Source organism: Tursiops truncatus, chromosome 1 (assembly GCF_011762595.2).
Source record: "Tursiops truncatus isolate mTurTru1 chromosome 1, mTurTru1.mat.Y, whole genome shotgun sequence".
Taxonomy (NCBI): domain Eukaryota; kingdom Metazoa; phylum Chordata; class Mammalia; order Artiodactyla; family Delphinidae; genus Tursiops; species Tursiops truncatus.
In genome coordinates, this window is record NC_047034.1 from 21894667 (window position 1) to 21912972 (window position 18306).

The 18306-nt window shown below is 49.7% G+C and overlaps 1 protein-coding gene across 2 annotated transcripts in view; it reads left to right on the forward strand.

Annotated features, from left to right (window-relative positions):
* The window catches only part of CNIH3 (cornichon family AMPA receptor auxiliary protein 3), a 283620-nt gene that overhangs the window by 160441 nt on the left and 104873 nt on the right, over positions 1-18306 (forward strand). The gene's annotated exons all lie outside the window — the stretch shown is intronic.

An 18306-nucleotide genomic window follows, 5' to 3' on the forward strand; every position in this document is an offset into this window, starting at 1 on the left:
CAGTTGAACTCCCAGAACTTGGTCCTCTGAGGTTGTTTAAGCTCCCTGGCTTCACCCTCAGAAATTTGGTGGGAAGAATGGTTAAGGTCACACGTTTTAGAAGGAGAAGCACCTCAGTGCATCTTCCTGCCCAGCAAGTCAGGCGGCAGGGAAGGATCCCAAGATGAATTCCTGGACAAGGCTCTCTGGCAGGGAGGAGGGGAACCCCGGGAGGAGGAAGACTTCTAATTATGTCACCTTAGGGAAGACGCTTAGGGAAGACATCTCAAAAGTGAGAAAGTTGACCTGGATGATCTCCAAGCCTCCCCTGATGTCTAAGATGGTGTAAGTCTGTGAATCAGTTGCCTTAGGAATCTGGGGGTGAGAGAGAAGGAATTCAGACCTGGGAATTTCGGGACTGATCAAAAATGCTGCGAGTGAGAAGTGATGGGATTTTGCACCATCTCTTCCTCTGCACGAGAAGGCTGGGTCTAATCTGCAGTGGAGAACTGAGCCTTGAAGTTGTTGACAGTTGTTAAGGGAAAACAAACCTTTACCTAACTTAGAATGAACAAGGGGTACAGAACAGATCATGCCCAAACAGTGCAGTGGACCTCTACTAATGTGTTTGAAAGGAGCTTTCTGTGCTTCTTTGGATTTGGCGAGGCGTTTGCAATGTAGAAGGCTAACTACCTCTCTTCTTCAGAAATACTTTATTTGCTGTTTCTTTATGTTTTTGCCTTGGCCAGAGAGTGGCAGGTACCAGAGACCTCCATCAAACTGTCAGGCTTGGAGTTCTCTGAATTAGCCCTTGAAGCCAAGCAGGTAACCAGAAAGAATAATTTTCTCTCAATCGGGAAGACAATAAATAATTCAAGAGCAGGTTGATTAAATAGGTGGTTTGTGCACCTGGTTGACTAACAGACATTTGACTCAAAATCAGGCATTGCTGTGATCCCATGTTGGCCTCTACTCTTCAGGTTTCCAACACTCACCCCCTTGTCGAGGCGTAGCTGAATGCAGTCAGATTCCAAGTCTGGGTCAGGTCCTGACCTCATCCCTGACCTGGCAAGATTCCAGTTTCTAATGATGAAAAGAATTTGTGCTCTTTGAATTCAAATTGCGGTAACAACTCAAGTCTCAGCCCCTTTACCTTTCCTAGTCTTTTCCTTCTCCCTCTGTCCAAATCAAACATCCCAAAGCCCTACTGCGTTGCTTTCGTTGCTGAACATTGAAAGGGGAAATCTGAGACACATCGACACAATCTGTGTACGCATTGTGTGTGTGTGTGTTGGTTATAGGCGAGTAATTATTTCAACCAAAATTTATGTTGGTCTGTGTTAGACTCTGTGTTTGCTTTCTTTTCAGCTTATACTCCTTGTATATTTCTCGATCTGATGAACCATATTGATTGCTTACTCTATATTGACATCCCAAATAGTGAATTGGGCACTTAACAGTATATAGCAGTTAAAAGACCCACCCCACTGCCATGTCTGGGTTGTAAGATAAGAGGTTAGCACTTTTTCTTATTTAATGGTACACACCTACTTAGGGATAGTAAGAGTAGTTACTATTTATTGAGTGTCTGTAGTAGGCCAGTCTTAGGCATTTACAGAGGACCCCTCAGATGTACCTCCAACTGTTTACCTGCCTCTTCTTCCCACTGGAGGTCTGGAAACAAGGATGGATGTGGCTGGCTGTAGCACAACATTTCTTTCCAGTCTTGGTTTTTACTTTGAAAATTTATCTGCATTTGTTTTCAAATGAGAAGATTTCAAATTACCAATTTATTTTATATGAGCCACTGTCTTTGAGTACATTTGTCACATTTGGAAGATGCAGAATAAAACCGAGGGTTTTGGTTTTTTCTTGTGTGTGTGTGTGGCTTTTCATACCATCAGGCACATGGCCCCTTACTGCCCAGGCAGCCTTTTCATCCTCACAACTGACATTTTACAGATGAAGAAACTGTATCAGAGAGGTTATGAAACTTGCCCAAGGTTGCACAGCTGGGATGTATTAGATCTGAGATTTTAGCTGAGTCTGAGACTTATAGGCCCGTGTCCTTTTTTTTAACCGTAGTCACTGCCTTTGGATTGTTTAACTTTGATAATAGTGAATAATGTTTCTATCCAAAGGATTACCTTTCTCTGTATAAATGAAATATTTGGAGTTGGAATTTCTGATTGGCGTTGAAACAAGAAGAAGATGACACCAAACATACTATGTATCCTTTTTAAAAAGAGGAAATTCTGTTTCATTTTTTAAAAAATTATTTTTCTGCTTATAAAATTCTACAGGTTCATTGCCCCAAATTTTGAAAGTACAGGGACATAATAAAGGAACAAAATCACTACTAATCTTATCATCCAGAAGAGATTTGGGTGTCTCTTTTTCCAAATATGGTGTATACGTGTATCTTAAAACATTGCATACTGGATGTTTAGAAGAAAAAAAAAGTGTTCTAAAGGGTTTCAGATGTGAAGTGATGTCTGCTTCCAGCCAATATAAAATGAACAGTGTTTATTAGTAAGAGCCCTCTCAGCTCCAGCTTGGTTGAGCCTGTTTGCAGACTGTCTCTTTTATATAAAGACAGATGAAACCATTCTTTGGAAAGATCAAAGATTCATACCAGTTATTTCAGGTTAAAAAAATTTTTTTTTAATATCTAGAGTCACTTTTTAAAACTCTGAGTTTTGACAACATACAAATAAAATTAATTCCCAATAATATTTCATTGGATTCCCGGCAGCATTTGCTACTGGAGAGTTTTAATGGGCCCCTGACCGATGATAACAAGTAGTACGTACTGAGGGACAGTTTCGCTAGGTGAAATGTCTTTATGGTTGATCCTTTCAGCCAGTTCTAGCCTGTCAGAGATTCAGTCATAGGGAACTGAGTAAACCTCTCAGTTTCTCAGATTATCCATCTGGAAACAAAAAATGGGTTTACATAAATGATAGGATGCCTGGGGTTGACGATAGCCTGTCCCTTGAGGACCCTCCTTTGGCCTATTCATATGATGCTGAGCTCTTAGCCATGTCTTATCTGGTCTCCACTTTGTGTTCTGTCCGAGGCATCCCCATGCCCCCCACCCCCGCCGGTATCTCACTTTGACATGTGATGTTTGCACCTCCTGCCTCCCCGATTCCCCTCCTCTCTGGTGCCTCCACCTGGTTCTCCACTGCCTCATAGCTAGCACAGGAGGATGCGCCACGAGAGCAGGGACCCTTTCTGCTCACCATGGTTTCTCCGGAGTCTGGAACCGTGCCTGCCATGTAGAAGGGGCTCGGTAAATCCTCATACAACTTAATGATGAGGCTGGCGATATTCTTAATTTGGCATAGAAAGAGAGGCAAACAGGAGACATTCTTACATATGCTAAAATACAGCCAAAATATAAAACACTAAAAGAGATAGCTAAACCAAGATTAAGCTTTTGGACTCTCACAGAGCCACCAACATTTCTGTGCGAAGCGTCGGAGGCATTAAACGACTTGGTTGGGACACTCCCTGCTACAGGGCACAGGGACTGCAGACTAAGGGTGGGATCTCAGGATATCTTATGGGACAATGTCCACATCAGTTTGGTGTTGGGGGGGCCTGTCACGGAGCGGTGTCTACCTACCCCTGCCGCCAGTCTCCCACTCTTGCCGTCTCACAGCCCCAACTCCATAGGTAGATTCTATTGCCTCCTGGAAATGTGCATTTTATTCCTCTTTGCAAAAGGAAAGACTTCTACCCTCTTGGATCTAAATTCTGCACAGTTTTTTCACTGTCTCGCTCACATCTCACCATCGTCAACTCTGCTCACTCCAGCCTCCCACAGACTCCCGAGACAGCTCACATGGCTCTCTTGCTCTTGTGCACATATGACCTTGCATGAGGACACACTTTCACATGTGTGTGCCTGGGCTGTCTACATGCAGGAGAAGCAGATGGAGGGCAGGGCCCTTACCTGTCCACGTTATGCATTTGCAGAGCTTAGGAGGACACAGTGACCACGTGGGGAGCGCATGGCTGGTGGTTCTCAGACTGGCCGTGAAAGGAGGAGTGACCATCCCATCTTTGGTAGCCTCGTTTGGCTTGGGAACTCAGAACTCCCCCTTCAAAGAGACGAGGGAGCCTGTGGCTCTGGGCTGTGGTGGCTGGCTGTGGGAGCAGTGCCTGGGAACTGGCCCGGCTGGGTGGCTGTCCGGCTGGGTGCTGTGGGTGCTGGGTGCACTGGCAGCTGCTCCTACCATCTGCTCCGAGACTCGACTCGGAAGGGAGAGTCAGCGCAGTACAGCCTCCGGGATGCAGCGGCCAGGGTCAGGACCGGGTGCCACTGTCAGAGACAACGGCTTCGCCCTCCGGGGCTGGCCGCCACCACAGGCCTCGGCACTCCTGTCTGTGACGGGGTGCTGAGAACAGAACCTTCATCACCACCTGACTCCGAGGCCATTGTCCTAAATGAACAAGTCCATTGCTCTAGCCAAAGGGTTTGTAAGGGCCTCAGTTACATACAGGCCTGGAGAGACAGAGGTTGTGCAGACGCTAATTCAGCGTGTGTTGAATTGGACTGGGTGTTCCTGTCCAGTCTCCGTCAGTTAATTACTCTAGCCCAGGTTGAGACTCAGCCTGCCTGGTCAAGCAGTCTGTTTTCTCTAGTTCTATCCTGTTGCTACCTTTTGCTCAACCTTCTCTGTGTTGCCCTGGTTACCTGAGAGAGAAAGTGATTTCACCTAGCCCCGCAGTTTCTACTTTGGGCTGTCTCTGGCTCCTCTAGTTTTTCAAATTGATTAAAAAAAAATTGTTTTTTTAATTGGGTAAAGTAGACATAACATAAATTTGACCATTTTAACTCAGTTTTAAGCGTACGGGTCGGTGGCATTAAGTAAGTACATTCACATGGTCGTGCAGCCATCGCTACCATCCCTCTCCAGAACTTTCTCATCATCCCAAACTAAAACTCCATATCCATTAAACAATAACTCCTCATTCCCCCTTCCCCTCAGCCCCTGGCAATCACCTTTCTACCTTCCGTCTTTAGGAACTTGACTACTCTATGTACCTTATATAAGTGGATTTATACAGTATTTGTCCTTTATGTCTGGCTTACTTTACTTAGCATAACGTCCTGATTGTTCATCCATGTTGTAGCATGTGACAGCATTTCATATTTTTTAAGGCTGAAAATATTCTGTTGTGTGTATGTACCACATTTTGTTTATCCATTCATCTGTTGGTTCCACCTTTTGGCTGTTTTTGTGAATAGTGCCGCTGTGAACATGGGTGTGCAAATATCTCTGTGATACCCTGTTTTTCATTTTTTTGGTGTATAGACCCACAAGTGGAAATGCAGGATCAAATAGTAATTCTGTGTTTAATTTTTAGTGGCTCCTCTGATTTTACAAGCAGGAACTCTCTTGGTCCCTGGTCTTTGCTGCACCAGCTCTGCCCTTTGTTGACCCTCTGGCCCCTGTGCGTTGCTTCTCTCTGTGTTCCTCTAGGATGGACCAACAGTAGGGTCCCAAACATCCCATGTTTATTTGCTTGCTTAAATATCTGGTCTGTTTGGCTATATCACTCTGGAATCCTCAGGTCTTTTAGGTGAATAAAATAGTTACGGAATCTTTCTTCAAGTCTTAGCATTGGGTCCTAGCTGTCAGAAGTTATAAATGCTCCTTAAACAGATTTTACCGGAGACAAATCTTGCGGTTTGCCGTCATCCCTTGACCACAGTCATTTCTTCCAAGGGATTTCATCAGAAAGAGCTAGCAGTGTTTTCCAAGATTTTAGGCCTGAGAATGTTTTGGGTATGTGAGAACTGCGAAATGCACCTGACATTGAGAACGAAGGGATCTTGTGCAAAAATTCGTCGTTGTTGTTCATTTAAACCATTGCATTTCAGCTCTTGAATCAATGGGAGGCCCAAAGGCCTAGCACTTCATTTGGTGGCTGCCAGGGAGGCGGACCAGGCAACCTTACCTGGGCCGCAGAGGAGTCAAAGACTCAAGTTCGGGCTTCCCTGGTGGCGCAGTGGTTGAGAGTCCGCCTGCCGATGCAGGGGACACGGGTTCGTGCCCCGGTCCGGGAAGATCCCACATGCCGCGGAGCGGCTGGGCCCGTGAGCCATGGCCGCTGGGCCTGCGCATCCGGAGCCTGTGCTCCCCAACGGGAGAGGCCACAACAGTAAGAGGCCTGCGTACTGAAAAAAAAAGAAAAAAAAAAAAAGACTCAAGTTCATTTCTGCTCCTAATAAGCTGGGGACTGCTGGGGCTTGGAAGTGAAGCAGGTTTCAGCTCACAGACAGTTTGGAGGATGGCTTCATTTCCCAGTCTCTTTAATCTGCCTTGGGTCACAAAAGTGGTTTTAAAAGACAAACCAGATTTGTAGAAATGTCATTCACACACACGTGCACACAATTAACACCACAACGAAAAATACTCCCCAGCAATGCAAATCCCACACTTTCCTCGCCATAAATTTGGGGAGGATGGAATTAGCTTTTCTCTGTCTCTCTGGGGTCAGGGTGGGTGTAGGAGGTGGGGCATCCCTGTGTGTCCATTTGCAGTCCACACGGTTGGGGTTGAATGGCTTAGTGGGAGCAATTAACTATGCACTCGTACCCAACCCAGTGTCTGCTTCTCACCACGCAGAGGCTCGGGGCCAAGGGCCCCCACCTGTGTCTGCATAGTCTGCCCTTGGGTACAACCAACACCTGGGACTACTGGTGAGCTGAGGTCGTATTTCTGTGATGCCGTCTGGCCAGATGGAGCCATGGCCCCTTGTCCTCTGCAGTGTCTGTAAAAACCGTAGGTCTGTACTCAGGACATGTTTCCAGCTGAATGACACACTGATTACTTTTCTCTGGATGCCTTTCCTTTCTAGCGAGGAAGAAACTACAGGCCAGGCCACTGTGAATCCAAGGTTCATCCCCCTCTCTCCGTTCCTTAGCTTTCCCATTCGCGTTCTCTTCCGGTTTTGGCTTCCCATTTGTATTGTTTCCTTCCCTGGCCAGCGGCCTGCACCCAGAGCTCCGCTCCCGGGCTGCCCGGCAGGTGCTCCGGGCTGGCTGGCATCTGTGGTTGTTGGTGAGTCCCTGGCATTAGGGATCCCAGGCCTTGACGGCTCTCTTTCCTTCCTTCCTTTTCCCCTTTTTCTACTGCTTCCTTTTCTTCCTTTTCCTCTGGATATATTTTAGCTCTGCCGGAGGCCACACAATATTACTTAGCCCAGCTGGAGGGCCTGAGCGCTGGGAAGTTAGCTGACACCACCTCCCTCCCCCAAGGCATCTAGAACTGTGGGCTGATATTCCCAGAACATTAGTTTTAGGTATCTTTTCTGTTTTTGTGTTCACATGGTCCATTTTGATGATGGCATAAAGCTCGCCTGCTGAGGAAAAGTGCAGGGGAGGAGAGCAGAGTCTTGGAGCTGACTTTTTTTTTTTTTCCTTATTGGCAACTGATTCATGAACCCTAAAAAAAGAGTTGATAGCAACATAGCCAGCTAGCGATAGCAGCCCAGATGGTCCCCTATATAATAGAGACATTTGTATCTTGGATAAAAAAATATTTAAATGTGTTCTGTGAACCTTATTGAGAAAGGAATTAGCAACAACTGCATTCAAGGGCTGTGGGTATGGAAATAGCCAAAAGATTCTAGTCCCCCTGAATGCAAAAATGAAGAAATGGAAATTGGGAGGTGTCAGGCTGAGATATGGGGGACTCCAGTGCGGGGAAGATGGGTTTGGACCACATGGCACTGCTCTTGTCTGTCGGCCTGAGGTAACCCACCCTCGGGTGTGTCAGGGGAGAGGGGTCCAGTCTGGTCGTGTGTGTGTGGAGGTGGAGCTACGTGTCCGGTCTGTGTCCACCCAGGCATACTGCCAGCTGTGGAGGCTTCACAGCAGCTGTAGGCAGACCAGGGCCAAAGAGAACAAATTTGTGCCAACGGTCTCTAAATTTTACGTTGAACAGATATACAGAGGCTGCTTCCCATCTTCCTTTCTCCGTTCACTGGGAGATGGTACAGGCCCAGTGAATCCATGGGCCTGCCTGAAATCTTCATAGAACGTTTATTCTCATTGTCCTGTATCCTAAGCGGGCCGTCGCGGGGGGCTTGGAGATTCTCGAGAGGCGTTCTGAATTGCGGTGGCATCAAGCTTACGTTGGCCACTTTGGAGGATGGAGGGGGAGGTGATTACTAACAGTCACTGAACTGGAGTGTGTGAGGGGCCGTGCGTGGGGAAAGCCGGCCTCTTAGAGCGCGTGGAGTCACTGTCTGGAGTTAGGGGCAGGGACCAGATGCTGAGAGCGTAAAGCCACTTCGTCATTACCGGACTGTGACTTATCCCGCGATGATTCTGCTTGGAGGTTCTGGAGAGTGATGAGGAAATTGAGCTGAGACCAACCAAGCATATGTGCTGACTGGAGAAAAATGACTGGAGAAAAATGTGTTTGGGCTTGACATCCTTTTCTCTCATTGGTTGGCAGTTTTAGAACCAAAAGGCCTGCCCTAGAAAGGGGCTGACAGCTAATGAGGCCGATGAGCTGCTGCTGCAGCAGCTCTCAGCAAGCTGCCCTGGGCTTTAGACAAGTCCCTGCGTCTCCCCGGGCCTTTTGTTTTCGTGTGTGTAAAATGAAGATGCTGAGCCAAGTGCTCCCTAAGCTCCTGTCCAGCTCCAGAATTCTGTGGTCCTTGCATTGCCTGCTATATGCATCTCATCCAGTGCTTGCTACGTGCATCTTGTATTTCTCTTCCTTTTCTCTTGTCATAGCTTTTCTTTTCCAATGGCCTCCCTGGCCATTCGGTGTCAGATTTCTGTGTAGGCAATGTACTGATTAAGGTTCTTAGAAATCAGTGCAGGCCACCTTAATCAAAGAAGGAATTATGGAAATAGAATTGGAGTGCTCCTAGAAGGATGGAAAGCCTGGGAAACAAGACTTGCAGCAACAAGATAACCTTGATTTTGATTGCTGCCCGCTCTGTCTTCTGTCCCTGATTCTCCTTCTAAGGATGGAGAGTCTTACGGGCTGAGCCTGGGTCAGTGCCCCCTGTGGGTTGTACCGAGTGGTGGGTAGAAGTAAGACAGGGATCTCCAGGCCTCCCCGGTGGAAAGACAGGCCCCTGGGTTTACCCTCCCACCAGGACTGTGCTCAAAGGGAGAGAGGTAATTCTCCGGAGGAAATCAGACCGGTGTAGGAAGGGGGCATGGGTGTTGACTGACCAAAAAAATGACAGATGTTCACTGCTTGAGCCCTTCAGTTTAACTGTCACCTCCCCTGTAATCGGAGAAAGCAAAATTTTCTCTAAAGTGAAGGTTAACTTGTTACCACAGGCCCTGTGATGTGTTTTCCCAAGGGAGTTGCCGGAAAAGATCTTATTTATCTTCAGTCTCAGCTTGATGAGGAACAGCTGTGCTCTGGCCAGGAGGATGGACTTACTGGACTCCCGGTCCTGAGTGTGTCTCCCCCACTTGAGTGACGACTGCCCACTGCCCTTTGTAAAGTCTCCGTCTTCTCATCCTTAAAACATTCCACGGAGGCGAGGTGAGGGAGCCTGCAGCTTTCACAGAGGCCACTGGATGACAGCTTTGCAGGAATTTAGCAAAGTGCATGCTAGCCTAGAAGGTGGAACAGCAGTTGTGTGAATCAAGAATAAGAAAAAATGGTGTCTTGCCAGTTTGGTGTCCTCCAGGCTATTTACCCCCAAATTCTAGAGCGCACGTGGTAAAGTGAAACCCAGCTCTTCCTTTTCCTCTTGGAAAAGCAAACCCGTACCCTCAAATTCCCTCCTCTTTCTGAGAAAGTCCCCCACTGCCCCTCATCTAGACTGTGCTGAGCAGATCTGCTCAATTTCCATTCTCTGCTTCATACAGAGCCCGGGGCAGGGGACTCCCTCCCAAGCCCTGTCTGAACCACTTAATATGACCCCTCTGCATTCCTACCAGGAGTCACTCTCTTATAATTAGCAAAGTTGGCAACTTCCACCACTGTACAGAGTAAGTTATTTTGCTTACTTTGACAACTGAGGCAGCATCAGTTGTCTCCCGAGGGGAGAGGTGATGTTATGGCTCAGAGCTATGCCGTGTGCCGGCACCTCTGTTAAAAGTAGCTCCTCCGTCATTCCAGGGTTGTCATGAAGGAACCAAAATGAAGTTTGGTGTGGCAGGACTCTTAAAGCTAAGGGAGAAATGACTCTAGGACCAGCATGGTGTTTTCAAGAGGTCAGTCCCACTGAGCCACAGGGAGGCAATCGAAGTGCTGGGCCTGAGACATTGACCTTGGAGAGAGAACGCCGGCAGCACCACACCGAGAATTGGTTGCTGGAGCTGCTTCTTAGTCCATGTAGTCCCTCAGTTTTTCAGTTTTTACTTCCTTATATCAAAACACCAAGTGGAGGGCTTCCCTGGTGGCGCAGTGGTTGAGAGTCTGCCTGCCGACGCAGGGGACGCAGGTTCGTGCCCCGGTCTGGGAAGATCCCACATGCCGTGGAGCGGCTGCGCCCGTGAGCCATGGCCGCTGAACCTGCGCGTCCGGAGCCTGTGCTCCGCAACGGGAGAGGCCACAACAGTGAGAGGCCCGCATACCGCAAAAAAAAAAAAACAAACCACCAAGCGGAATATCTTTTTCAAGAAAAAAAATCGATAAAACAAATGAAAGCCCAAGCTAGTAAAGCGTCTGGGGTCCAGACTCAGTCAGCTGTTAGGGAGCGTGGGTGGCTGTGCATTGGCCCACGGCACCCTGCACTCTACTTCTTCTGGAAATGAGGCCGAGTTGGATGGGCTAGCTTTATGGTTTGCTGATTTGTTTTCTTTTTATTGACTTACATTGCTGACAGAGGACAGAGTCATATAATCGTATAGTCCTGGAATCCCGACACGTAAGGCGACCTAAGATCGTCTGGTCTGTCTTCACGTCTGGAATGAGGTACTTGAACCCAGAGAGGCGAGGTCATGGCCGAGCCCAGTGCAAACCTCTAGGTTTCCAAATTCCCCTGCCAGTTGCTTCCTCCAGTCCAGAGGGGTTTCATCAGGCAACTTGTCGTGTTTTACAGCTACTGAAATAAAGAATAAAAATGTATCTCCTTGACCGTCACAGCTGTGCAGACTAAATCTTCATACTTCCCCGACAACTCACTATCGGATTTTGTGACATTTGGTTGTTTTCTAGATGGAGCTAAAGAGAACAATGTTGGTTGAATTAAGAAAAGAGGGACGTGTAATATTTCGGCAGTCCCCATATTTAACTTATTGCATAGCTCTGAGGAAGATGTGCGTTGAGGGTTGTTTCAAATTTTCGTTTATTTACAGTGCTTTATCTTTGAGAGGTGCCTTCTCCCCTCGTGGACAGAGGTTTCCATTTGCGAGGCCCGGACACGTGGGTAGTCCAGATTCAGGGTCCTGATTCAGGACGTGTGCAGCACCCGGTGCCCGTCCCCAAACCACGTGACATGTCAGTTCACCTCTCTTTGGGTTGCAGTGTCTTTAATCCTCAAACAAGTGGGTCTTTTGTTCTTCCTGGTGTCCTGACTTGGGGGTCACCTTCTTTCCTGCAGCTTTTGTGCAAGATGTTTTGGTCACACATCTTCAGGGTCAGGTTTCGCACTGGTCCCCTGCCCCAGCCCCTTGCCTTGAGAAGGTCTTTGTAAACGGTCAGTGGAGTCACACCGTTCCTCCCTTTTGTCATGGCGTCTGTCCTCTGACTCAGCCTTAAAGGACACAAGGTCATAAGCTAGGCGACGGCTGGCTTGTTGCTCACACTGTGGCTGTGTAACCACTGCCCTCTCAGGTGGGTGTGGACAGCGCTATGGTGATGTGTCCTCCACCACTAGATTTTCAGTTGATCCCTTTGGCCAGTGAACACCTGCCCTCTGCACCCCGACTCCCAATCCCTCCCAGGTGCTCTCCTCCCTGCCAGCAGCACGTGCGACCCTTGCCTTGCAGAGGACAGTCAGATGCGCTTGTGATTTCAATGCTTTGCCAATGGATGAATAAGAAAGACATACAAAGCAAGTGGCATTTCCGGTTTAGTATAGTGACTCCAAGATAGAAACCCCGCTTTGGAGTGAGATGGGAAGAATGCTTCGCAGCCATGTCTGGGGAGAAGGTGCCAACCTGCTGGTGGACGAGGCAGGGCTAACCTGCGCCTTGGACCCGGGACCCGCGAGCGTCGGCCCCACTCCATGAGCTTTACGGTCACTCTGGGTGATGCTGAACCGCCTGGGAGACGGCGGGTGGTGTCTGCAGAGGATGCAGGCGAAGAGTTGAAAGCCACAGGGAGATGCTGGAGGGACACAGGATGGTGATGGGGCTTCAGCCCAGCCCCTGCCTCCAGACTGGACAGGGTCCGCCTTTTGTGGAACCTCTGCGAGGCTCCACGGCCCGCCTCTGCACTCTGCCCGCCAGGCTGCTCGTCCCAACGGTCAGGTGGATTCTCTTCGCCTGTTGTGGACCCTTCTTCCGTGTGTCACGTCAGGCCTGACGTTCTGAATCTGGGCTCTAGAACTCTCCTCCCGTTTGCCTTTCCTGACTTCACCAGCCACATTCCACTGCTCTGGGCCTCACCCTCCTGCTCTGTGAAAGGAGGTGGCCGGGCTAGTGTCACCCCGAGATGTTATTTCTCAGAAGGGTAGGGGCCGGGACTCTGTATTTTTAGAAAGCTCCCAGGTGATTGGGACATGCAGGCAGCGTTAGGAAGCGGGGGGGCACTGGACCGGGGATCTCCCCGACGGTCCATGGCTCTTTTGAATCTTATTTGCGAACGATTCCTTTCCAGGACAACACGTTAAATAAAGTGAATCACCTTGTCATTCCTTTACTCTCAGTTTGGTTCCACATGTGTCCCTCTAGCGTGTGATCCTTTTATTTGCAGTTCTATTTTCTATTTATCTGTACAGTATTTCCATTTTTTCCTTCTCCAGGAAGTTTCCTATGATTTGCTCCCTACTCCCTGGTTTCTCTTTTGATTCAGGGCTCCCGTACGCCCTCAAGGAGGTGTATCTATCTCACAACAGAGAGCAGTCCTTGCTGTTTTGATGAGGAAGTGTGTTCTCTTGGTTGTTTGGTCTGTGAATTTTCATTCCCCCCTAACTAGGTGGACTCCTGACTGTTCTCCCCTCCCAGCAAGGAGCCTGGTTGTCAGTAATCAGAGGCCCAGTAAACACGATTGATCTTTGACCTCTGTCTTCTACGGCAGTGGTCCCTAACCATTTTGGCACCAGGGACCGATTTCGTGGAAGACAGTTTTTCCGTGCACGGGAGGGGGGCGGGTGGGAGAAGGGGATGGTTCAGGCAGTAATGCGAGCGCTGGGGAGCAGTGGGGAGCGGCAGATGAAGCTTCCCTCACCTGCCCACCGCTCCCCTCCTGCTGTGCGGCCCGGTTCCTAACAGGCCGCAGAATGGTACCACTCCGTGGCCCGGGGCTTGGGGACCCCTGTTCTATGGGACATTGACGGCGCTGTTCACTCCCTCCTTGAAGTGGACTTTCAAATACAAGAAGCCCCTTTATCTGATGCTTCTGTGCTTCAGACCTCAGTCGGGTCCACTTGTCCCCTCCTCCCCCAACACCGCCCCAGCTTCAGGCCCAGCTGGCTCGAGTAGGAGGGGGACAGGGCGGAAGAGGAGTGACATCGGCTGCCCACCTTGTGGCCTGCAGTTTCCTTTGGCTCTCCGTCGTGTGGGAGTGCAGGCCGGATCACCTCTGCTTGGTGACAACGGTCTTCCTACATCACGGCCTCAGCCCACCTCTCTGGGCCGTGGTTTTCCCATCTGCAAAGTGAGGGCGTGGGCATGGTGACAGCTGAAGCCCCTTTCTGTTCTTAGGAGAGGCCCCACTCACGGCCCGGTGCCCTTAACAACAGGTACCTGCAGAAGCGGTTGATGAGAGCTGCTCAGAAAAGTCCTTTCTTTGCAAAGGATGTTGGTGTCAAGTCTGTCTGGGGAAGCCACGTGTGTGCTCTGGTGGTTCAGACTCTCGGGGCCCTTTGTGTCTTTTGGTTCCTGTGATGATCTGAATAAATTATTTCCCCTCAGCATCCCCACTGCCTTTTCCACCTCTTCTCTGCTCGTTAGCGTCTGTGCCCTGAGTGGGCAAGGCCCAGAGGGGCAAGGGAAGTGAGGATGAATTGGTGGAGCGGGTGCGGCACTGGGCCCAGGGACAAGAGGTTTGGGTGATGAGGGAGGACCTCTGCCACCATCTGCTGAGATGCCCTGTATGCCATCACTCGAGGGATGGTGAGTGGTCGTTTAGGGGCAGGGCTGTTAGGGGTGGGCCGAAGACCACTGCTTGTCGCTTCCTAAGCGGCGGGTCCAAAGGTGAAGGAAGAAGGAACACTCGATTGTGAAGAGGAGTTGGAGGTGACACGTTTCCCTTGAAATAGTTGACGTTCCACCACGATGACACTGAATTATTGTACTTTGCATTCGCTATATTTGCTTCCTTGAGCAGGCAAGTGCAATCCCCCAGGGCCTCCGAGGCTTATCTTCAGTGCAATTGGGATACGAAGATGCTGCAATTAGAGTCTTCGAGGCGCGGTGTGGTGGTGACAGAGCTGCTGAGGGGAGCGGCCCGGGCTCAGCCTCCCCTGCAGACCCAGGCATCACCCCGGGCTGACTTGAAGGGTGGCACCTGCTGCGTGGAAGGCGGTTTAGCCCCACCTGCAGGGCAGGCCTGCAGTGCCTTCGGGAGGAAAACAGAAGGTTCCCTTGCCAGGGAATGCGCCTCCCTGCTCACCAGTCATTTCCCGGGGATGTGCCCAACATGACCATGTATGACCCAGCTGGGAATCCCCCCTCCATCCATCCCGAGCTGGCCTCTCTGAAGTCCTGCTTTTATTCAGCGATGTTGTCCTTTCCCAGGCACGCTGGAGACCCTGAGAGAGCTCTTCCTTGCCTCTCCATCCCCCAGCTCCGTGTGCGGAGAAGCAGGGCCTTGTGGTACCTTCCAGTCTTTGCTTCCCCTTGCAGCCACCAGCCCAGCCCAGGACCCCAATTTCTCAGGCCCTGAAGGAAGCCAGGAACCACCAGCTCTGTGACTAATCAACGTCATGACGTCCGAGTGGAACATTGCCGAGAGCACGGTTTCCACAGGCGTGACCTCTGCTCCTGCAGATTGAACTGGATTCCAGGGTCTATCTCAGCAGTGGTGCGTTTCTCAAACGAAGGACAGCCAGCTCTCAGAGGCTGTGGGCCTCTCGCCACAAACACACTTCCTTTTTCCTCTGTCACGTTCTCTTTGTCGTGTTCTAGCATCTCTCTCATAGGATAGGGATATTGGCCTCTCCCCACCTCCAACAATTCCTGAAGCTGCCAGGCCCCCACTTTCCTTCCGCATTAATTGTTAATGGAAACTAAATGGGCTGTCATTTGTGAGACTCCTGGGGCAGTGGTTTTTGATTTGTCAAGAAAGTTGAAGGAGCGGTCCCATCTAAATCACTCGCACGTCACCTGAGATTAGGACCGTGAACCGTCCCGTCTTGTGTGCTCTCTTCCCCCTGTTCTGTCTCCTCCTCTGATGATGGTTAGTTGATGAGAATGGAACACTGAATTGTCTTTGTAAAACCGGTGAAAGCTATAGGTTCCGTTCCTCCGGCATCTTGCTGTAGTTTCATTTAGGGTATCCCCTACAGGTATGCTCAAACTTGCGTATGCATGTGAATCACCGGGAAACTTGCACGAAGTTCAGATTAATTCCTGCCCTTGGGGATTCTGGCTTGGGTGGGTGGGCTGGTCATACTCAGTTTGGGCATAGAGATTGGTTAGAGAATGATCTTTTGCATGGATTGCTATTCTGTGCATGGATGGGGAGGCTATTAGCTACGATGATAGCTAATATTGATTGAATACTTAGTCCACCAGGCACTGGCCTAACTGTAGTGACTCATTTAATCCTTACAGTGTCCTCTTATGCAGATCCTGTTGTTAGCTCTAGTTTGCAGAGGAGTAGACGGAAGCACAGAAAAAGTGCCCGTGGTCACACAGGTAGTACATGGCCAAGCCCGGAGTGATTCCAGGCGGTCCGATCCCGGAGTGTGGCTCCTTTCCACGTGTTACCCCACCTCTTTGCTCTGCCGTAGCTTTTGAGTAACAGTTTCAAGCTCTCTGTGCTCTGTAGGTAGAGATTTTTGGTTTTTTTTTTTTAAAGAGAATGATTGGTATTTCTGATTTCTCATAGTCCTAGAACTGCACGTACATGTGAGTAGCTCTGATGAAAGAAAACCCAAAGATGGTTGGGTCCTCCATCTCGAAATAGAAAGCCTGACCCCTACTCGATACTCTGTAATGACCTATACGGGAAAAGAAAAAAGAGTAGATTTATGTATATGTATAACAGAGTCACTTTGCTGTATACCTGAAACTAACACAACATTGTAAATCAACTGTACTCCAATAAAAGCTAAAATAAAAAGAAGGGAGCCTGACCCTATGAGGTTGAAGATAGCGGGTGAGGTGGAAGAAGAAGTTGGGACATTGTTGACCGATGCTGCTGTGAGTCATAAACTCTCCTAAGAGAGTTCTTGGCGATGCATCTGGACGTAAAAGTCAAGATGCAGCCCTTCTCCAAGACCCCCAAAGGGTCCCTATTTCTGCCTGTGTCAGCCAGCTACGACCTGGCAGCTTGGATACATCTGCAGGCCTTCTGTGGTTCTGGTGGCTCTAGGCAGGCGTTCGGAGAGTGTGCGTTTTGGTTTTAGCTCTTATATTCCTGTCCTCAAATGCATATAGTCATTCCACAATTATCAAATACCTACCGAGGATCCTGGGCCTCAGGAAGAAGGGAGGAACAAAATATGGCCGGCCCTGAAGGAGATAGCAGTCTACAGGAGAAAATGCACACGGTATGAGCAATTGCACTCTGGTGTGCTGGTTGCTGTCTCCACAGAGCATCTTATTTGCAGTACCTTTTGGATATTGGTTCCAGCCGCATCTACGTGGAGGCTCATTCACACTTAAGGAAACTGGAGAAGATGTAATAGATGTTAAATAGAACCACACTGGTCCTGCTTTGACCCCTGCAGGCCCGTCACCTTGATGGGAGTGACTGAGGCGGGACAGTGGGGCCAGGAGGCAGGACCAGGCGAGGCAGGAGGCCAGGCAGCCTCCTTGCTGCGGCCCCGATGTTCGGGGCACCTGGGGTGAGAATCCAGCCCAGGCGAGGCAGCTCCAGTGTCTCCAAAGCTGGGAGGTGGCTACAGGTGCAACCCTGCTGAATCTGGTGGGGCGTTTGAACTGGGGTAGAGGCTGAGTGACCCTGGGGGCCTCTTAGACTGGACATTCTCCATGAAGGCGGTGCTGGGTCTGCCCTGCTTTAACCATCACCCCAGCGCCTGCATGTACCAGGCACTCAACATGTGCTTGGTGACTGAATGTGTAGAAGAGACTGTAAGTATCTCTACTGGATAATTTCACACCCAAGGTGGTCGGTAGCTAGGGAGCTAGATTACGGCATATCGGAGAGAGTGGGTTTGGACTAGTTGGTGTCTGAGGGACCTTTCAGCTCTAACATGCTGCCCGGCATACAGCAGCATGCATTTGTTGAAACAAATTCTACAGTTCTCTGGAGGAAAAAAGCATCCACATAACCCTTCCCCGTTTATCTTTGTTCTCATCCGTCCTTCGTTAAGTTTCTCCTGGCTGCTGCAACGGGACGACTGTCCTTCATCCCGCAGACACCTGACCGTTCCAAACAGCCCGGTCTTCAATTTGAGACCCAGTTTTTTCTCTAATTCGCTGTAATGCTCATCCCCTGCCACTAGGGGGCTGAGGTCTTCCGGATCAGCCTCCAGTTCAAAGGTCTGGGAAATTGGACAGTAGGCAAAGGCCAGTCCTGAAGACTCAGCAATAGATGCGTAAGCGGCCAGGCGCCTGCACATCTGAGCTGGGGGCGCAGGGGGATGGCGATGGCTTCTGTGCCAGCAGCCCCTGTGCAGTGGTGGCCGAGGTCTCTGTGTGGCTAAGGGAGGTGGGACTATATTAGACCCTGTGTGGGCTGTGCCCACGGGGGTGACAGCGGCTGCCTCGCCACTTTGGGCCTTGAGCAGTATGAAACTGCTCTCTTTCTCTGGGAGGGCGGGGCTTCTTTTATTTTAAAGGGGCAGAAATACTCAGAAGGAATATTTCTTTTCTTTACGGAGAAAAATGGTATGCTTGCTCTCTGTGCCTCCCTACTGTGTTTGAAGCTTCTTGCTGTCTCGTCTCTCCCCCCTCCCCCCTGCCCCGCCTCTCCTTTGCTGCCTTGGCTCACCCCTCTCCTCCTCTCTCCTGCATTACTCTCTTGGGTTTTACCTTCTTTGGTGTCTGGCCATTGCTGGGTGCTGCTCTGGGTACTCAAGCCCAGCTCT